At 41.9% G+C, this 17,003-nt stretch overlaps 1 protein-coding gene across 1 annotated transcript in view; it reads left to right on the plus strand.

Moving 5' to 3' along the window:
- Positions 1–5,392: 5,392 nt before the first annotated feature.
- The window catches only part of Kctd6 (potassium channel tetramerization domain containing 6), a 31,997-nt gene continuing 20,386 nt past the window's right edge, over positions 5,393–17,003 (plus strand). The window contains exon 1 of the mRNA XM_048356052.1: positions 5,393–5,721. The gene's annotated coding sequence lies outside the window, so the exon portion shown is untranslated. The remainder of the gene's footprint in view (positions 5,722–17,003) is intronic.

Consider the following 17,003-nt stretch of genomic DNA (forward strand, 5'->3'; position numbering starts at 1 on the left):
AAGTGGCGCTGTGGCTCAAGTGGCAGAGTGCTAGCCTTGAGCAAAAGGAAGCCAGGGACAGTGCTCAGGCCCTGAGTCCAAGGCCCAGGACTGGCAAAAAAAAAAAAAAAAAAAAAAAAATTCAAATATTTATGGTTATGATCTAGACTAAAAGATATAAAATGGAAGAAAAAATAAAAAAGTAATTATAACATGGAGGATCACAAAGATGTAAAAAGAGTAAAGAAGCTTTCTACGTATGAGAGACATGGCTGTCTTTTCCATCTTATAAGAATTTCTATAGAATGGTTATAAAAGAAAACTTGAGAAAGAAAATGGTAGTCCCAACCACAATTTTAGGTTTTTTTTTTAAAAAATATCTTTGCATTTTGAAATAATTCTTCCTAGAAGACAGCAAAAATTGTACCCTTGACCTGGTTTCTCCCAGCTCATATAGCTACAAAACCAGGAAATTGACACAGGTACAGCGTGTGTGTGTGTGTGTGTGTGTGTGTGTGTGTGTGTGTGTGTGTGTGTGTGTGTATGGTTCTGTGCTATTTTATCACATTGCAGAACGAGAATTGGTTAACCACTCCCATAGTGGAGATACAGAACTATTCAATCATCACAGAGATCTCTTTTGTGCTGACCAAGGAAGGGTAGCTGCACCAGCTCTTTTTCCCCTGCCAAATATTAACCAGTTCTCAGCTCTGATGTTGTTGAGACTGTTAGGTAAAGTGAAATTGGTTTTCCCACTTAGCATAATGCCCTGGATAATCCCTGCCAGTTGTTACTTGTACAAGTATTTAGTTCCTTTCCATGAATGTCCCACAATGTGTTCAGAGGTTCACCTGTTGCAGAAGGTTTGGGTTGTTTCCAGTTTGGAGTTATTACACACAGAGCTGCTATGAACAATCATGGGCAGGTTTTTGTGTGAACATAAGTTTCCATTTCTCTGGGATAAATGCCCAAGAATACACTTGCTAGGTTGGAGAATAAGTATATGTTTAGCTTTTTGAGAAACTGCCAAATTATTTTCCAGCCATTTTACATTCCCAACCACAGTTTTCTTTTTATACAAATGTTATTGACTACTGTTAGTAGTGGCAGTAGGCCAAAGACACATGAAAATCTGAGCTACATTTTCTAGAGAAAATAAATTTCACATACATTCCGTGGTAAAAAAGAGAAAGGTCAAGATGAATTTCTTTGTTGGCCCACGAGGTTTAGCCTGTTGTGTTTAATGTCTTGGCTTATCAGAACAATAATTCTTTCCTCTTCGTTAGGTCCTCTCCCTGAGGGCTCCATGTAGATGCCCCCACCTCATTAAGTCTCCACCCAGTTACCTGGGTAACCTGCAGACCTGGAGGCAGTTACCTCCCCTTTCCCTGAGGTCACATCCTAATCCACCTGGCCACACCCCTTGCCCCTGCCCTAGATATAAGGCAGGGCTGGGTGGGGGTCACTCTCTCTCTCTACCTTCTTTCTGGCCATGGATCATCTCGGCCACAGGCCAGCAGTTCGGTAGTAAACGTTCTCTCCTGCCTGAATACCGCGTGGTGTTCTCCATTACCGGCTACCTACTTTAAAAAAACCCTAACACTCATCAACTTAACTTTTTGCTGGAAAACTGGGATGACCAACACATTGCACCCCTGACCTGTGACCCAGACTTGGACTCTGCCCTAAGATTCCCTGTGAAGATCTGTCTGACTGTGGAATAATTTGCCCTCGCGCTCCTGATATTAAGATCATGTAGGGGACCTTAGTCATTTAGAACCATCTTCAAGTACATATACATATACACACCCACGGCCTTTTGCATGTTAGGCAAGCATTGTATCACCGAGCTCCACCCATCATAGCCTTGGTACACTGCAGTCCTGGAACTCCTGAGTCCCAGAGTTCCGGATTTCTTGCACTCTCCCACTGGAGCCACACCCCTTTTGATGATTGGGTCTTACCTGGTGTAGAATATTTTTATCCATCGTGAAGGACTTGCCTCTCTCCTTTAGGCCCATTCTTTATATGTATCCAAAGATGGATTGACCCCCACCCTATTGCCTCAGGCCCATACAGACTCTAGGCAGGAACCTTAAGAGGCAAACCTGCTTTGATATGTAGGCACCAGGCAAAACCTCAATATGGGGAACCTGCTTTGATATGCAGGCAGGACATTTCACCTAGGCCCAGCTATAAACAACCCTTTGTGGGCCTCAACTTCCTAGACCTAGTGGTGCTTTCTATAACCTGCCTCCTCCCTCAGACCCCATATAAACCTGGTCCCAAATTCACCCCCTTGTACAACCTCCAATCCCACAACTTCCAAGCCCACAGGAAGGTCTGTGCCCCTCACTGTTCTTCAATAAACAGTCCTCACCTGTTGATGATTGAGTCCGGCCTATTCCTTTTCCTTTCTCCTCCATTTTCCCAACACATAGTAGTCCAATACTAGTTACAATTAATTGCTAAGAGCTGTGCTAGTCTCATTCCATTATTAAAATCAGATCAATTCTTGCCAAGGGTACTCATTTTGTGCTTGAAAGAGAAAGATTAACTTCTAAATTTTGTAACTTGAGCTTCATACTCTGGAAGGGTCTCTTACTATTAAAATAAGGCTTTGAAGAAAGAGTCATTTTATATACTTGCTGAAAGATCCTTTACAGTGTTTAAAGATTGATATATCAGAAGACTCCTATAACAATAAACAATTTCATTCTTTGTAAAAGGCAACACAATTCATAAAACTTTAATCAGAAATACAAAATTTAACAGAGGAAACAACTTTTAGAGGACATTAACTTTTAAATCCTTAAAAATGCCAAAAGGGGCTGGGGATATGGCCTAGTGGCAAGAGAGCTTGCCTCATATACATGAGGCCCTGGGTTCGATTCCCCAGCACCACATATACAGAAAACAGCCAGAAGTGGCGCTGTGGCTCAAGTGGCAGAGCGCTAGCCTTGAGCAAAAGGAAGACAGGGACAGTGCTCAGGCCCTGAGTCCAAGGCCCAGGACTGGCCAATAAAAAAAAAAAAAATGCCAAAAGGGTGGCCAAATGCAAACAACAAAACCCAAAGCAATAGGACAGCCAAATGAAGATTAAAAAAAAAAACAAAAACAAAAACAAACAAAAAAAAACACTGCAAAGCCTGAGATTTTTTTTGAGTTTGAACTGAAATGTTTGAATTTGAAGCAATCTGTTTATTATGCAAATTGGTCCATGATGAATGGGTCACCGGGCAAGCTGATCATTAGGATGGTGGCTCTGTTTAGAATCAGCTGTTCTTAGGGCAGAATCAATGTAGTAGTCATGGACATATTTGGGCAAGAAGAGGAGAAGCAAAAATATTTTTTCTTCTTCCTTCCTAAATTCTTAGTTGGGATAGATCTTTGTAACCAAAGACTGATTAACAACAGAAAAACACAAGTATATTAACATGGACTAGTTCAGATATACAAAGGAGATATCCAGGGAATAAATAGTGTTCAAAGAGGTAGCTTTCAGTTGCAGCTTGTTCAGCATTTTCAACAAAGAATGGTAGATTTTTAGAGAAGTGACAAGACAAAGGAAAGGGCTTTAAGGGACTGGAGATAGGGTTCCAGGGATAGAATGCTTGCCTATCAAGTACAAGGGATGGAATTCAAATTCCAGTATTGCCACAAAAACAAATAAGTCTTTGAGGGTGGCAATCCTTAGGGGTGGGGGGGGGGGGGGGCGGTAAGTCCATGGCAGAGAAAGGCTAAGTAGCAAAGTTTAATCAGAGATTCCTTCAGTGTGGTCTCCAGGCTGAGCAAGGTCTAAAGTTGTCCTCGGTGGATACTTTGTTCTCACTTGTAGAAAAGGGGGACAGGATACTTTGAGTTCTGGCTTTCAGAGAAGCAAAGCAAGGGCAGGAGGATCTCCTGCATCTGCTGTTGCCTTCACCTCCATCACCGTATGCCAAAGAGACATATTTGGGGTTGACATATTGGGGTTGAGAGATGTAACAGGTGCTTAGATATTGTATAACATAAACTACTTTTGCTAAAAAGCACTGACTCTCTACTTGGCCAGGGTAAATGCTAGGCATCTTAGCCTGCATTTAGTATCTATGTCCTTTGCCCCAAACCATTCTCTCCTGAAGTCAATTTATAGCTATCTTGGAATATAAAAGAAACAGACCACCTCCCAGGTATTGATGGCTTACTTTTCCCCCCTTGCTCCTAATTCTTTGACTATTCAAACCTATAGCTCATGTCTGTCTCCAGAAAATGGCTGAAGATGAGCTGAAATGTTTACTATGGTTTGCATATGCCATGGAATAAACCTCCTTTTCCCACTCCCCACCATTTTTTTTTCCTTTCACCATTATTATCTCTTCATTTGGTGTATAGGGTTGAGTGGGCAGACCTGCCATGTGAAAAACTCCTGGAGTCCATGGGCCTGGGGTGGAAAACTGTAGTTTCAGTGACTGTAGGACTTGGTTGGAAGTATCCTATTGTCTGACTGGAGCTCATACCTCTGTTTCTAGGAGGTGGTGAGAGAGAACCAGGACTTCCTTGATGTGCATAGGGGAAGTTGGAAGGTGTGAGAGAATTTAGGGTTTATTTGATGTACATAGTGTAGGCTGTGGCCCGGCTCTGCATATAATCACCAACAGATGTTCATTACTGCAGGAAATGATTAGGTCTGAGGCAGATAACATGGACTGTGGTCCCAGTCCGAGCTCTTCACCCCACCTCCTACCTCCTCCACCCTCCCATCATATTGAGTTAGATGGCAGCTACTGAGATTACCCCACTGTCAGATCTCTTTTGACCTTTCCCATAGACTTGAGGCTAGACTGCAGATCAGGAATACTTCTTTTTTGTTTTGGCTAGGCATTTGAAGACAGCCCAGACTTTGCTCACCAAAGGTTAATGTTCTCTCATGGCAAAAATCCATTTCCCCAGGCTTTCAGAATGTAAATGTTAAGGTGATGAAAACATGAACATCTAGGTTCTGGTTCATTTGAGAAGGGGCTCACTTTTGCTAGTGAACCTGGGGAGAACAGAGCTGTCTCTGTGGCCTGAGCCTTCATAAGCCTGGGTTTGGCTGTCAACGCAGTGTTAAAGATTTCCTTTGTTCCATTTGTTTCTGGAAAAGAACTGACAGTCACAGCAGGGCTTGGGGGTTAATGGTGAAACCTGAGCTGCCATCTCCCCTCACCCCAAGGGTCAGACTGAGTCAGATGCTTACACCCAAGGCTGCTGTGTCAAATCCACCACTTCACAGGCCTTATGCCTTCTTCAATTTAAACTGAAGAGGTGTCACAGCTAAACAGTTTTAATTGCTCACCCTAGCTGCAAACCCAAATCCCTGGATTTAATAAGAGTTGGGTGTGAATGGCTGGTGGTTTTCTGCCAGGCAGGTTTATTTGTTCTTTTGTCCCCTCTTCATTTGCTTCCCCTTGTTTGAGCCAGGCTGCCAGGACATCTTCTGGTCATGGGCCTGTTGTTTATCTTCTTTGCTGCTCTGGGCTGGATGTGTGAGCCTTTGTATCCTGGGGTAAAGTAACTAGCTTGAACTGGTCTGAAACGCAGTCCACATCTCAGGTGGACAAGAAATGAAGCTTTCTTTTCTAGAACTTAATTCAGAGCCCAGCCTTCTGCTGTGCTAGCCTGGTGGGAAAACTTAACTGTAGGCTTCCCTGGGCATTCCTTTCCAGCAACACAAACCTACAGACCAAGTCGCCCACAATCCTGAAGCTGAGGGAGGCCAAGGTAAGGGGCGAGGAGCAATCCCCTCCGGGTCTTCAGGCCAAGTAGCTATGTAAGGGGTTGGTTTTGCCCATGTGATCTTCTCAGTTCCGGGGGTTTGTGGCTGTTTTCTTGTTCTCCTGGGTTCTTTTATGAAGTGGTCTCCATGGCTGCTTGTACCACCTTCCACAGGCTTCTTGAGTTTGAACAATATTCTCAAAGTTGGCTCCTTTCTTGTTTGGGAGGAAGGGAGAAAGGAAAACAGGAAGAACCAGCTGTGTGGATTAATACCTTCCCCCAGATCCAGGCCAGACGCCAGCTCTTGCTTTTAAACCAGCACTTTCTAGATGAGGAATTGTAGACATTGTGTGTGTGTGTGTGTGTGTGTGTGTGCGCACGCGCGCGTGCGTGTGGTCCTGAGGCTTGAACTCAAGGCCTGGATGCAGTCCCTGATCTTTTGTGCTCTAAGGCTAGCCCTCCAGGCTAGCCCTCTATTATTTGAGCCACAGCTCCACTTCAGTTTTCTGCTGGTTAATTGAAGATAAGAGCCTGATGGACTTTCCTGCCCAGCTCAGTTCTCAGCCTCCTGAGTAGTTAGGATTATAGGCATGAGCCACTGGCCCCCCACAGCGTTTACTTGTTTTTTTTTTTTTTTAATAATTTACTGTGTTGTTGTTATAAAAGTGATACAGAGGGATTAAAATTACGTAAGTCAGGTTATGAATGCATTTCCTTTCAAACATTTACTTTTTTTCCAAAAGAAATTTTTATTATTTTGGACCATTCTTGGGGCTTAAACTCAGGGCCTCACACCACTGACCAGCTTTCTTATTCATACTGCACTCTACCACTTGAGCCACACCTCTAATATAGCATTTTACAGGTTAATTGGAGATAGCGTCTGGAAGGCTTTTCTATCCAGGCTGGCTTTGAACCATAATCCTCTAGCTCTTAGTCTTCTGAGTAGCCAGGATTACAGACAGGCATGAGCCACTGGTGCCTGGCTCAAAACGAATAATGTTAATAACTAATATTCTGTAATGTCCATTGATCATAAACTGGACCTGGCACAGTCACCTTTCAAGTACAGTGTTAGTGTTAGTTCTAACTCATAGATCAGAAAACTGGAACTTGGTGGGATAAATTCATTCAAGTGGTGAAAACATGAATTTGAACTCTAGTCTTTTTGACTGTAGACTCCAACTCCTTAGTTATAAGCAATGTGCAGTGCATTTTAGATATTTAAAAAGTGCTAGAGGCTGGGAATCTGGCTTAGTGGTAGAATTGGTAGAATGTTTGCCTAGCATGCTTGAAGCCCTGGGTTCAATTCCTCGGTACCACATACACAGAAAAGGCCAGAAGTGACGCTGTGGCTCAAGTGGTAGAGCACTAGCCTTGAGCAAAAGAAGCTCAGAGACAGTGCCCAGGCCCTGAGTTTAAGCCCCACGACTGTAAAAAGAAAACGAAGTGCTAGAGCTGTAAGCTTGCTAGGTTTTCTTTTCTTTTTCTGTCAGTTTAGGGCTTGAACTGTTTGCTCAAGACTGGTGTTCTACCACTTTGAGTCACAACTCCACTTCTGTACTTTTCTGCCTAGGCTGGCTTCAAATCTCGATCCTTAAATATCAGCCTCCTGAGTAGCTAGGATCGCAGATGTGAGCTACTGGTGCCCAACATTGCTAGGGTATTTAAAAATATTTTCTTTATGGTTATTCATAGCTTGTCCTGTCCAGTACTATAGTCCTGTCTTTTTCCCACTGGCACTATAAAACTCACCCAACAGTTACCCAGCTGCTAGACCTGTGCTGCCAGCTCAATAAATACTTGTTGGCTGATTGATGACATATCTCAAGTGAGTTTGCGTCTTCCAGTGTTGTGCCAAGTCGCGAAACCACCACCAAGAAGATCACCGAGACCCAGACATTCTGAAATGCAAAAGCAAGGCAAGGCTTTATTTAAGCGAGCTGCAACTCGGGCCTCGTCCTACCCACCGACACAGCGGAGGTTAGGAGGGAGCCCCGAGCTGTGATTACACAGGGCTTATAAAGGCAAAGAACAAGGTTACAACAATCAGCTGTTCAAGCAAGCAAGATTAGGACACAGGTACAAATCTGATTGGCTCAGGGTTCGATTCTAAAATGGGGCTCATGTGGTAAAATGGGGTTCACGTGGTAAAGTGGGGCCTGACTTCAAAGTCTGGCACTTCACCAGTACTTTGTGTGTGTATCAAATGTAGTAGAAAAAGTTAGAGGTTGCTGGTAATCTCTAAAACATAGGGAAATATTTCTAGATGTTTCTGGGATTCAGTGTTTCCTTTGAGTTCCCAGACAGTTACCAGGCTAATCCATTCATGTGGATGTCCTGCAAGGCCTTGGCAAGGGTTTTGTGTTGGTTGGTTAGCTGGTTAGTTAAGTGTATGTATGTATGTATGTATGTATGTATGCGTGTATGCATGTATGCTTTCTTAAGGCAGGGTCTTGTTATGTAACTCAAGTTGGTCTCAAACTCTGCATCCTTTTTTTTCTCAGCCTCCTGATGGCTAGGATTACAGGCAGGAGCCACAATGGCCAGCTTAATGGATTTTTTTTTGCCAGTCCTGGGCCTTGGACTCAGGGCCTGAGCACTATCCCTGGCTTCTTTTTGCTCAAGGCTAGCACTCTGCCACTTGAGCCACAGCGCCACTTCTAGCCTTTTCTGTTTATGTGATGCTGGGGAATCGAACCCAGGGCTTCATGTATACGAGGCAAGCGCTCTACTGCTAGGCCATATTCCCAGCCCAGCTTAATGGATTTTAAATGTTGGCTCTGACACTTGCCACAAATGTGATCACACCACTCTGAGCCTGTTTTTACCTCCATAAAATAGGATCATGAACAGAACCTACCTCAGTAATATTGTATATGTAATAGGTCAGGTGTTCAATGTCTAGTTCATTACATCAACCTTATCAGAATATTTGACCAATTTTAACTTTTTTCCCCTAAATTTAAAAATTATGAACAATTTTAGAGTATATTAATGTGTAGCACATTTGTAAATAAAGTTAGCATACATTTTGGCAAGGCTTTTCACAATTATTTAAAATATGTACATATTACACATATGTATTGAAAGGAAAAGTATCCCAGAAAACCACAGACCATAGACAAAGTCACGTAGAGCAAAAGAGTGGCCGGCAAGGCCAAGTTCCCACAGAGGAGTAAAGGAAGATGGCACCGGAACTCTCTCTCAGGGGGTCTTTATACCTTCATGCAACTAAGGTGGGAGGTGCTCCGCCTCTCCCTCAGGTATCATCAGCCAGGGCAGAGTCACATGGCCAAAGGGCAGATCTTATTTCTTGGGTGGGTGGGAATTTTAAGCTTACATTCCAGCCAAAGGTGGAGTCGCATTGTCAAAGGGCAGATCTTATGTCTAGTTTGGGGGCATTCTATAAACTTACATGTATGGTACTATATTTTAAAACAAATGGATGATTGGGCTGGGGATATGGCCTAGTGGCGAGAGAGCTTGCCTCGTATACATGAGGCCCTGGGTTCGATTCCCCAGCACCACATATATAGAAAATGGCCAGAAGTGGCGCTGTGGCTCAAGTGGCAGAGTGCTAGCCTTGAGCAAAAAGGAAGCCAGGGACAGTGCTCAGGCCCTGAGTCCAAGGCCCAGGACTGGCCAAAAAAATAAATAAATAAAATAAATAAATAAAATAAAATAAATGGATGAACTAAATGTATTAAAATATTTAAATAAAATAATTTAACATGTTGGTAATTATAAGAATAATTATTATCAGTAAGAAAAATATACTTGTTAAAAATGAAAGATAGCCAGGCACTGGTACCTCATGCCTCTAATCCTAGCAATTTAGGAGGCTGAGATGTGAAAATTGCAGTTTCAAACCATCTGGGGACAGGAAAGGCCAGGAGCCTCTTTTTCTCTCTCTCTTTTAAAATTTAATTTTATTGTCAGGGTGATTTACAGAGGGGTTACAGTTACATACATAAGGTAATGAGTACATTTCTTGTTGAACATTGTTACCTGTAATGGGTCCCCCCAAGGAAGGGGACCATAATGTAATGGGGTCCAAGCTGGGGGGAAATCCCCCATCCCTCCAAGAGTCCACCACTCAGTGACAGTCTCAAGTAAAAAGATGGATTTATTGGGGAAGTAAAAAGTATACTGACCGGGCAGGGTAACGGCTCAGATTCAGGAGCTGGGACCACACGCCCTGGGCCATGCTCCAGGTGGGATTATAAAGGCAAATACCACATGGTCAAGCCTGCCACAGGCAGGTGGCCAAAGAGGTTACAACACTTACAGAGCATGCCAGGTCACTCGCAGGTGGCCAATGGAGTTAGTCTGCCTCATAGTAACTGTTTGAACCAACCTGTCATTTTAGTTAGACATGGCCCTTGGATTTGGATTTGGTGGGGCTCACATGATGCTGGCGGATATACCTACTCATGGGAGGGCACAGGTTTAACCTTGAATGTTCCACAACTCAGGTTGGTCAAGCAGTTTACACAATCTTATCACAGCGAAGGGGAACTTCCCTGGATAGGGTGGGGGAGATCTTAGTGAAGATGGAGTCGCCTTTTGCTCTCTTTTTTTTTTTTTTTTGGCCAGTCCTGGGGCTTGGACTCAGGGCCTGAGCACTGTCCCTGGCTTCTTTTTGCTCAAGGCTAGCACTCTGCCACTTGAGCCACAGCGCCCCTTCTGGCCATTTTCTGTATATGTGGTACTGGGGAATCAAACCTAGGGCCTCATGTATACGAGGCAAGCACTCTTGCCACTAGGCCATATCCCCAGCTCCAACCTTTTGCTCTCTTTAACTAATCTGAGATGGAGTCAATCTGACACCCCTCAACAGCCAATGATGGCGCTGGCCAGATCTGACCTCCCTATTACATTACCCTCTCCCTCATTTTTCTCCCGCTTTCCCTTCCCCCCACCCCAAGTCCTCTTCTCCCAAGTTGTAAAGTTAAATGAACATGGAAATCCAACATGTTGTCTTGGGAGTGTCTGTGTTGCATTGGTTCACCTTTTGTCCATTGTCTCACCATTTTGTTGTTCCCCTTCCCTCCCCCAATTCAGATACCTGAGATTCTTATCTCCAACAAAGGACTCAGAAAAAGCTGGAAGTGGTGCTGTGGCTCAAGTGATAGAGCACTAGCCATGGGCAAAAAGAAGCTCATGGACAGTGCCTATACCCTGAGTTCAAGTCCCAGGACTGCCCCCCCCCCAAAAAAAAGAATAGGACAGAAATAAACAAAAATGAAGTTTCCTGGGCTTGGCTCAAGTGGGAGAACACTAGCTGTGAGCCAGAAAGCTGAGCGAGAGCATGATGTTTAAAGATCTTAATTGATTGTATTTTCCATTCTAAATATGGAAACATTTCATTTTATAAAACAGAATGTGTCTACAATTTGAACTTCAAAGTCCTTAAGTGAACTCTCTGGGTACAGGATGCCATTCCTTTGGGTGGAATTAAGATTCAAGTTTACCAATCCAGCTTTTAAGCTGGATTTTAAGCTTTTAAGCTCATGTTCAATAAGATGCATTCAGTTGCAAGAAAGGGAGAATGTTGATCCTAAATGGAATAACAATAAGGGTCAGTGGTTCATTGGTGGCCAGTAAAGACCCAGATTTTTCCATCTTTCTTTCAGCTCCCTCTAGAGTAGGTTCTATCTGCTCATGGTTCCTATTAACTGGAACAGTGAGTACAAACATCATGACTAGACACATCTACATATAGTTGTGTCCATCATTTGTGGGGAATGTATTTTATGACCCTCTCCCCGCCCCCATGGATGCTTGAAACCTCGGGGACACTTTCTCTTTAAGTAAAGAGATTAAAAACAACAACAATAAAATGGACAAATTGTAATAATATGAAGACAATGTGAATATGCTTTCACTTTCAAAATGTCACTTTCAAATTGTAGATCTAAGCAACCACAGCATGATTTGTTTTTCTTAAGTTGAACACCTTTACCTGTTTAAAGGAAGATCTTTACAACTTCTCTTTGGCATAACCCAATAGCCAACATCATTACTTGTGTACTTTAGTGCCCTTGTTAAGTAAAATAAAGGTTACTGGAACACAAGCACTGAAAAACAGCAACAGTCAACCTGATAACCAAGGCAGCTACTATGTGACTAACAGGTAAGCTATATACTGAATAAGGGGATGATTCATGATCTAGGAAGGTTAGAGTAGAATGACAACAGACTTTCAGAAAGACAACAACTTAAAACTTATGGATTGATTACTTCCGATATTTTTCCATTTAATAGTTTTGATCCAGGGTTGACTATAGGAAATTAGAACTGCAGAAAGTAAAAACTCAGATAGGGAGCCCTGTACAGAGATAGAACAGTAGGGTTTTTTTCCCCCAGTTTTCTTTTCTTCAGAACCACAAAATCTCCCCCAGAAACCTCCCATCAGATCTATCCTTACATGTTAATGAGCCGGACTAGAGCCAATTAGGATTTATCTCTGAGCTAAGATGAGATGACCATTCCTGCATTAAGTCCTTGAATAAAATCCAGGTTTTATTTTTTTTTTTAAATCCAGGTTTTATTAACAAAGGAAAAATTGATTACTGCCTCTTCACTTTGTTAGTGCAGAAAGCATTGTTATTAAAGCTATGGAATGACCAAGTGCACAACACCTGACACTGGACAGGTGAAACTGACAAGTATTTATTAATCACATCTACTGAAGGGAGGATCACATGATATATGGTTATACCAAAAAAAATGGAGTGAACAGGATGTGTGGAAGAACAAGTAGTATCAAGAGGGTAAGGTGGTCCTTGGTTCCTGTAGGAGGCAGTAACTGACTTCCTGCAATAACTCCATGGGGTTCACTTCCCAAAGGGAGCAGAGCAAGTAACTATTACCTGTTCCTGGTAATGAGAGTTGACTGACAAGGAGCTTTATCCAATAGATCAGAGAGAGGTCCTGGTGATTAGGGCATTTGAAGACTTTCCAATCTGACCAGCCATAATATTGAACTTTATATCATAGGGATGGGTGTCAGACATAGCATAAAACCCCTTTTCCTGTTTTCCATCATCCATCCATCCATCCATCCATCCATATATCCATCCATCCATGCTTTTATCTATGCTGCATATATTTCACAATGGACCGGGGCAACCTTAACATTCTGATTGTATCTCTTTATGTTTATGGTGTCCAGTTCATAGTTGTTGGTGGATGGTCAACTCTGGAATCAGGTCTTCTGTACATGTTTCTAATTTTTTACCCTTTTCAACTAGTTAGGAGGTCAACTTATTGGTCCTGGAATATGCCTTCCTCTTATTGTGCTTTTGATTTGCTAGAACCATTCTCCTTTCTCCTCTTCCAGTCTAAATTCTATCCTCTCTTGAGTCAAATCCCTCATCATGCAAACATAGTTTCTCTCATCCCCCTGAACTCTTGTTCCTCTGGTTAGTTCAAAATCTTGGTAGCAGCTGCTTCTACAATTGTGTAATCTTGCTTTACAGAATATCACCTCATCCCCTGGGGACTGTTTATCCAACTTCACTGTTTCTAATCTTCCTATTCTTGTCTTTGTTTCACCAAATTCATCATTAACTTTCTCAGGGTCAGAGCTCTGTTCTGTTTACTCCTGCACTCCCTTCATTAACTGGATTGGAGAAGGCAGCTCAGCACTACATGAATGCTTTTAAGGCTCTGCTGATATTTTCTTATTTATTTTTAACATAGAAGTCCTTTGAGAACTATTGATATTAGGTAGACCTTCTTAAACTGAGGTACTGGAATCTAATTTCTAGTATGTTAGATATTAAGTACAATTAGGTGGGCACTGGTGGCTCACACCTGTAATCCTAGCTATTCAGGCAACTTAGTTCTAATGATCACAGTTTGAAGCCAGCTTGGGCAGGAAAAGTCCAGGTGACTCTTATCTCCAGTTAAGTACCAAAAAAAAAAAAAAAAAAAAAAAAAAAAAAAAAGCCAGAAGTGGAGCTGTGGCTCAAGTGGTAGAGAGCTAATAATGAACCAAAAAGCTTAGAGCAAGAATCCAGGCCCTCAGTTCAAGAAACAAGATTGGGAGTGTGTGTGTGTGCGCGCGCACACACACACACACACAATTGGACTAAGGATGTAGACCTTAATTTTCATGATGATTTTTACTTTTTTTGTCAAGTGGGCATAAATACATACTATATATGTAATTTTAAGGAGGGGAAAAAGAAGTATTTATAATGTAAATACAGGGAACAAAATGAGTAATGAGAGAACAAAATGAGTAATGAGTAGAAGCTCTAAATAACATTTACCTAGAAGCACCTAGAAGGTATTCAGTAAATAAAACTATTGAAATTGTCAATGAATTCTGATTGTTTTTAAGACTATGTGCAGAGAATTTGAGAGCTCACAGGAACTTTTTAAAATCTAAGCTTACTGTTTTACTGGCTTTAATCATATGCATAGTTTAACTTTTTTGTTATCTGTGCTGATTTGTGTTGTTTATTAATGTGTTTTTTTACACTGATTTTTAAGCCTACTCTAGATCTAAACAATGTGTCTGTGACATCATGGGCTTGATCTTCTGGTTATTTTCATGTGTCTTATTAAAAAGCCAAACCAATATCCTTTAGTTTCAGTTCAAATCATGTAAGTTGTTACCTTTACTAAAAATACACAATGGAGATACCAAATAGCTGGTGATACACCTTCTAAAGTAATTTTATATTGTAGGCTTGGGAAACTCTTATCTGTTAATATTCAGATCTCTATATTTATGATTAAAAAAACCAGTGATAACATAAAAGACAATTATCATGTGTCCACTATTGTAAGCATCCACTGATACAAAAATATTAGTAAAGGCAAACTCTAGAGACAGAAAAAAAGTCAGTGTTTGCTTAGGGCTGAGGGTAGAAATAGGATTGACCTTCATCAGGAATGACTTTGAACAGGGGAACTTTCTGGAAAGATGGAAGATTCTAAAACTGGATGGTATACACTGGATGGTATGCATAATGGTATATACTTAGGAAAAAGAAAATCAAACTGTATTGTGCCAGTCAGATTTACAGCCTATAATACATACCTGTGGATTGCCAGCCCAGCACCTAGCTTCTATATGAACTTTACACACCCAATTTAACAAAAATTGGGGTATGAAGGTTGGAGGATTAGAGGCATTTGGCTCAATTGGTAGAGTGCTGCCTAGCAAAAATGAAGCTCTGAGTTTAAATCCCTGTACCTTCCTGTCCCTGAAAAATCAGCCAAGGTAAAGATGCCATTTCTTCTCAATTATTACTTAAGTATTTACTGAAACAGAGTTATTATTTTCCTGTTTGTTACTTTGTATAATTACATCACTCTGCCAACTTAATATCATGATGTTAGGAGTTCAGGTTTTGTGTAGCTTAATACCAAAAGGGTTATAAAGAGATATATTTAGGGGGGCTGGGATGGCCTAATGGTAGAGTGATTGCTTCACATACATGAAGCCCTGGGTTCGATTCCTCAGCATCACATATATAGAAAAAGCCAAAAGTGGCACTGCTCAAGAGGTAGAGTGCTAGCCATAAGCAGGGACAGTGTCCAGGCTCTGAGATCAAGGCCCAGGTCTGGAATTAAAAAGAAAAGAAAAGAAAAAAAAAGAGATATATTTAGCCAATCACACAAATGCTTCAAGAACATCAGTGAAAGCCATTGTTCCTTAATTATTCACAGCAATTATTAGCATGGACAATATTCAGTGTGCAACCAAAATAAATGGTGGTTTTAGGAGGTCTTCTTGGAACAATCAAATCATCAGTCTCAAAAGTCCCTCTCTCAGCCCAGTTCTCCTGCTGCCTGCCAGAGTTTCATTTCTATATTTATCTTTTCAAATCTGAAGTACAGCAATTAGTTATTATAATAAGAGCTACCAATTTATTGTGTGCTGACTTCACGCCAGGCACTGCATTATTGGACTTTTCCATAGTTTAATTGTCTCATTTCATTGTCTCAACAACCCTGAGAGGGAATTGTTTTTTACAGAGCAGGAAACTTGGGCTAAGAGGCTCCTGAGTGGGTCCAAGCCTGTGGTGCTAGAAGTGACAGAGCCAGAGAGCAAGCTGGGTCCCACCCAGACATCCGGGCCTGACATCAGTAATAGGAAATGAGTGACATGTGTGAGATGATTTTGAATCCTCAAACATGGCTCTTCACCCGGTTACTATAGTGACTGCTCCCCATGCTTTTGCTTTCTGCTGAGATGACAGTGCATCCTCTGTTAGCCATTGAGGTGTGGAGCCCCATCACCATCCGAATCCTAAGGGATAGCTTCTTGCCTTGTCATTCTGACTTGATTCCAGAAGCTCCTGGAACACTCTCAGATTCTATACTGTGATAGCTTCACAGATATTATCAATTTTACATTGTATAAAGTATAGGAGTTCTAGAAGGTAAATGAAGTAAAGGAAAATAACCTTCCCTTCTGTTCTTTTGTAGTAAAAGACAGACTAGCCAGAGAAAAACATACCAATTTATCTCATCTATGTTTTACACAATGAGGAACCTTTATAAGGAAATGTTTAAACTGAGCTCTTTGTTGTTCTGGTATTGGAGATTGAACTCAGGGCTACACACTCTTGCTTAGCCTTTTCTTTCAAAATGGGTGCTCCATCACATGAGCTTCCAGTTCTGGCATTATGCCAATTAATTGAAGAGTCTCAAGGATTTGTTTGCCCATGCTGGCTTTGTGATCCTCATATCTCAGCCCCCTGAGTAGCTAGGATTCGAAACATGAGCCTCCTGTATCCAACTTACACTGAGCACTTTCATACTAGGTTTGATGGAGAATGGAAAGTTGGTGGGAAGTGTGATAAGACAAAGGTATAGAATTAAGGTGGCAAAGAGGAGAACGCTATCAGTGCCTATTTTCAGATTCTTTTCAGCATCCCTATATATTTGGGTGTTCCATTAGTGTTCCTCTGAGCATCTCTCACACAAGGAGCTCATGACCTACTTCAGGGGAAGATTGGAGAGTTCTTCCTGCACTTTCTGTCTTTCAGTTTCCTTCAGTGTAAGATATTCACCATGTCAATGTGCCATATATTGGAGTAGCATGTTCTGAACTCCATCACAACAACCTTGCTTCACACAATCACACAGAACTGCCAGCAATGTATTTGAGGTGGGTAGACCTCACTGAATGAAAGGTGGGGTGGAGGGTACCAGGTGGAAGAAGTGTGGAAAGGAGAGGATGCTCTGGTACCTAGGTAGATGAAGTCTGGAAGAGGCTAAGAAGATTAGACAAGAACAGGTCCGCGCATGCACTGGTC

The sequence above is a fragment of the Perognathus longimembris genome, chromosome 10, assembly GCF_023159225.1.
Source record: "Perognathus longimembris pacificus isolate PPM17 chromosome 10, ASM2315922v1, whole genome shotgun sequence".
NCBI lineage: Eukaryota > Metazoa > Chordata > Mammalia > Rodentia > Heteromyidae > Perognathus > Perognathus longimembris.